Genomic DNA, 4,240 nt, shown 5'->3' on the forward strand with positions numbered 1-4,240 from the left:
TTGGGATGTCCTGCTCAGGGCCAGGAGGTAGACTCAGTGATCCTGCTGGGTCCCTTCCAACTCAGCATGTTCTATGACTTACACACAAGACCATGCCCAGTCCCACACTAGACCATGATGAAAGCATTTTCCAGGGGATGGGAAAGGTGTTCAAGCACCCACTCAGCATGCAAGCATAGATCCAAACTTCAGGAAGCCAGACTAGGAAGGCCGGTACTTCAGCAAGACGCTGAACTCCATCTCTAAACACAATGTGAAAAAATCACCCTAAATGTAAACATTAAACATTTGTCTAACACTTCATTCCTCTGAAAGTTAATTTTGCTGAACTGCTGTAGAGAGTCATATGCTAGGGAGTCACATATCCACGTTGCCTTTCTGACATCTAAACACAGATAATTTTATCTTGGCTGGCATCTGTGGAAAACCAGAGGGGCTTTCAAGCAGGATGAGGAAAAATTAGGGCTGGCAGCATGGAGAACCAGCTTTTGTCAACTGTTAAGAGACCTCAACCAGGCACAGGGAAATGTGCTTTTCCCACACTGAGAGGGAGAGGGCAGACACTGCACACAGAGGATCTGCAGGCGACAAGAAGAGCAAAGTAATGGGAAATTTCTGACTAAGATGCACATCACTTCAAAAAACAGGGGGTCAGGAGAGATGACTATTTGCGGTCCTAAGTTCCTTTCACTGTCTAAAGCTAAGTATACCTTAAAAGGTACAAATTTTGAGGAGAGAGTGGTAAGCATGAAAAGGAGGTTAATTGTTTCACCTGTTTCATGCAGATCCTAGCCATGGAGTTGTTGCACATCGTTATATACACTTTAATTGAGAACATGTAAGTTCTGCACAAGCTGTTCTTCTGATCTTCTGGCAACTGTATATTCCCCATAAAGCAGATGAACCCAACATCACACTCGAGTTGTCCTCATGAATCCTTTCACATAAAATGCATTAATAGGCAAAAAAGCTGTCACAGAACCTTATTGGAGTAAGAAGCTCATTAGAGTTCCATAGGTTTCCTTGAAAAATCATCTATAATGATGATTTGAAAAATATATTAATATAAGAATAAAGCCTAAATCGTATGCATTCTCCCTTCTTTTCTCATGGTTTCTCCCTTTGAAGCAAAGCACAAGAACTACATGAAAGGGCCTTTTGGGAAAACCTGAGACCAACTGGCCAATCTCCAAGCCATTGTTAGCCATACCAGAATGTGCCTACAAATGGATTAATATAGACACCATAGAGAGGGAACTATTACTCTGTAACAAATGAAGTTTGTTTTACTGAAAGAGCTGTGGTTGTACTGTGTAAATGTTTGACATTCATGTTGTATGAAGCCGACTTCCGCTTAACTCATTTGAACATTATTAAATGACATTTGGAATTGTTGCGTTAGGCTGACTCAACAGAGCAATTGTCAAGTCTCACAGGAGTGAGACAAACAGCTTCTATGAAGCCTCACTTCACCATGTTTAAATATTAGACACATTGCTTTGCTCCCTGCTGGGACTCAAGGGAGTGCCAACACACAGATTACAAGATCCCATCATTTAAGGATGCAAAATAACTGTGTAGCAAATAAACTGAGAAAAGTAATTTGAGCTCAAAATTTATCCAGCTTGAAATTCCCAAGAACTCTAAATATATTTAAGAGGTGTTTACATAAATGACCAAGAAGGAGTAACTAAAAACCTTTTTCTCATGACAGATTGTAGGTTAAAATACACACACAGAGGCATATATATAGTGTTGAACTCAATAAGACACTGGAAGACTTTTGTAGGATGTTTTGATTGTAATGTTACATCAACTCCATTAAAAAAAGAAAATCAGATTTATTCAAAACCTAGTTTCTTACTGAATTACCATACTACTGCATTACTAAGATTTTTGAAAGCAAGAAAAGAATATATATATTTAAAAAATTGTAACTGCCTACATTGAGATAAATGGGGTTAAAAACTACAGGATCCAAACAACCCTGGCTTCTGCTCTGCCATTTGTCTAAAAGCTGTAACTAAAAAGTTTGGAAACAGAAAGAATTTATGGAGGTTTGAAAAGAAAAAAAAAAGCCTCTCAACTAAACAAAACATAAAACAGGTACCCATCCATCACATGCAGTTAGTTCTGTTCCAAGTATTTGATACTATGAGAAGGCTCTGAAAATCCTACTGCTCTAAAACAAACAAATTATCTGTTTCATGTATTTATCATTGTTCAGAATGCTGTACAGTGCCTTAAAATTGAACAAACACTTTTCCAAGGCAGTTAATGCCATGCCATCCTGAAAAGTATTAAAATAATCACAAGTCAGAGGCTGGCTGTCTTGGAATTTTAAGGTTTTTATCCCTCCAATTTGTTTGAGTTGAAAAGGTTCTGACAACAGTCAGTAAAATTCAAGAAAAAAAATCTTGCAAATGTATTTTTTCCCTTTATTACTATAATTGTCACTTTTCTAGCAATTATTGTAAGTTTAAGTCAATTATATATTACTGGTTTTTTTAGCTACCTTTGGTATAATTATGGTATGATGTTATTACAAACAAAAAGTTTATACCAGGATGCAAAATATAACTGGAGTGTCGCAGCTTTTAATTTTTAGCACAAAAGAAACTATTTATGAGCCATCCAACTTAGGATGAACAGAATTTTGGCTGAAACATTTTGCAACCAATATACTGACAATACAGACTACTTCAATGAGCAGTATTAGCTGACACATATTTCTGGAGGCTATTTAAGAATTTACTACAATGCATTTAATATCTCATATTGAGTTGATAAAAAATGAACAAACAAAACAAAAAGACCCAAACCAACAAAAATTCAAACCACAGAAATAAAATCCCAAAATAATGAAAAGAAAACTGGGGGGAAATTGGAATGTGAGATTTGAATTAATGAGGTATGAATTAAGAAAACAGGCCTATTTAATGTCATGTTCAGAGTCATAGGAATCAAAACAGTTTAGATTAGGAAAGCAACAGAATCAGATCCATTAAGGAATAAACAGGCATACTGCAAACTTACTGGGGAACAATGAGATGTTTAGAGGAGTACACAAAAGTATCAAGCACCTGCTACTAACCCAGCCTCCCACTGTGGACAGAAAAATCAAGGTGAAGAAAACCAAACAAAACAAAGCATTTTTTCAAGTACCTGCTTTAGAAAAACCATTGCTGTGAGCTGACTGATATAGAGAGACAAAGAAAACTTTTTCCCCAAGAAACACCCAGCTGGAAAAGTCCTCAGAAAACACTAGGCAGTAAGTAAAGCGATATTTCAAGAACACCAGTCTCCTTTTCCTGTAGGCTAGGAAAGTGCATTAACCCACATGTCTAAAATTTTCAAGAATTTTCGTTGTGGCACACCCACACTACCTCCTCCTTATACATGAAGAGCACCCAATAAAATTGTTGTATGGCAAATAAAAGTACCCTCTAAGTCAAGCTATTAATAACTCCAAGCACATGACAGAAGAATCAGCATGTTTTGTTTTAAGCACAAGCTGTCCTCTCTAAATACAGTCTGCCACACAACAGTAGGTCACAGTCCAGCCTTGTTTAAAGATGAATAGTGCCACCAAAAAGCTTACATTTCTTGACTTCCTTTACCTCAAAAATACTTGAGGCTATACCACAGCTTAATGTGGGGAAAAATTCCAGGTGAAGCTTGGTAATTTTTTTTCCCAAGACACATTTTGACTCAGCAAACTCAGTGCTGTGGTTCATGGCCTCATGCAGCCTGTCACACCCGTCAGACCTGCCTGTGACCCCAGGATTTCAGAATGATGGCTATAAAAACCCAGAATGCTGCCTCAAGCACAGCACTGGATTCATACACAGAATTCTCCCTTTTCACACCCAGGTGGCAATAGTTGTGTGCTAAAAGCCACTACAACACTACATTATATGAAACTTGTTCAATTTTTTGTTTGTGAAGCCAGGACACAAAAATTAGGGCAGGGCTTTTAACAGCTATACTTTTCCATGAAATACAGTAAACTAGCTACTGTTTGCTAATTCAAGAGATCCTAAACATTATCATTATGTATGTCTGTAGAAATAATTATAACTCTCAAGTTTTAATTCTGCTCAGCAGGTAATGCTAATGTCTCAAAAGCAATTAAATAAAATTAGAAAAGAAATTAAAGTAACTAGTCAGTTGCAAGTAATATTCCCTGGCACAACGTAAACAACTTATAGCTCTTCATCATCTGATAGGCACGACTTCA

Source organism: Corvus brachyrhynchos, unplaced genomic scaffold (genome assembly GCF_000691975.1).
Source record: "Corvus brachyrhynchos isolate BGI_N302 unplaced genomic scaffold, ASM69197v1 scaffold92, whole genome shotgun sequence".
Taxonomy (NCBI): Eukaryota; Metazoa; Chordata; class Aves; order Passeriformes; family Corvidae; genus Corvus; species Corvus brachyrhynchos.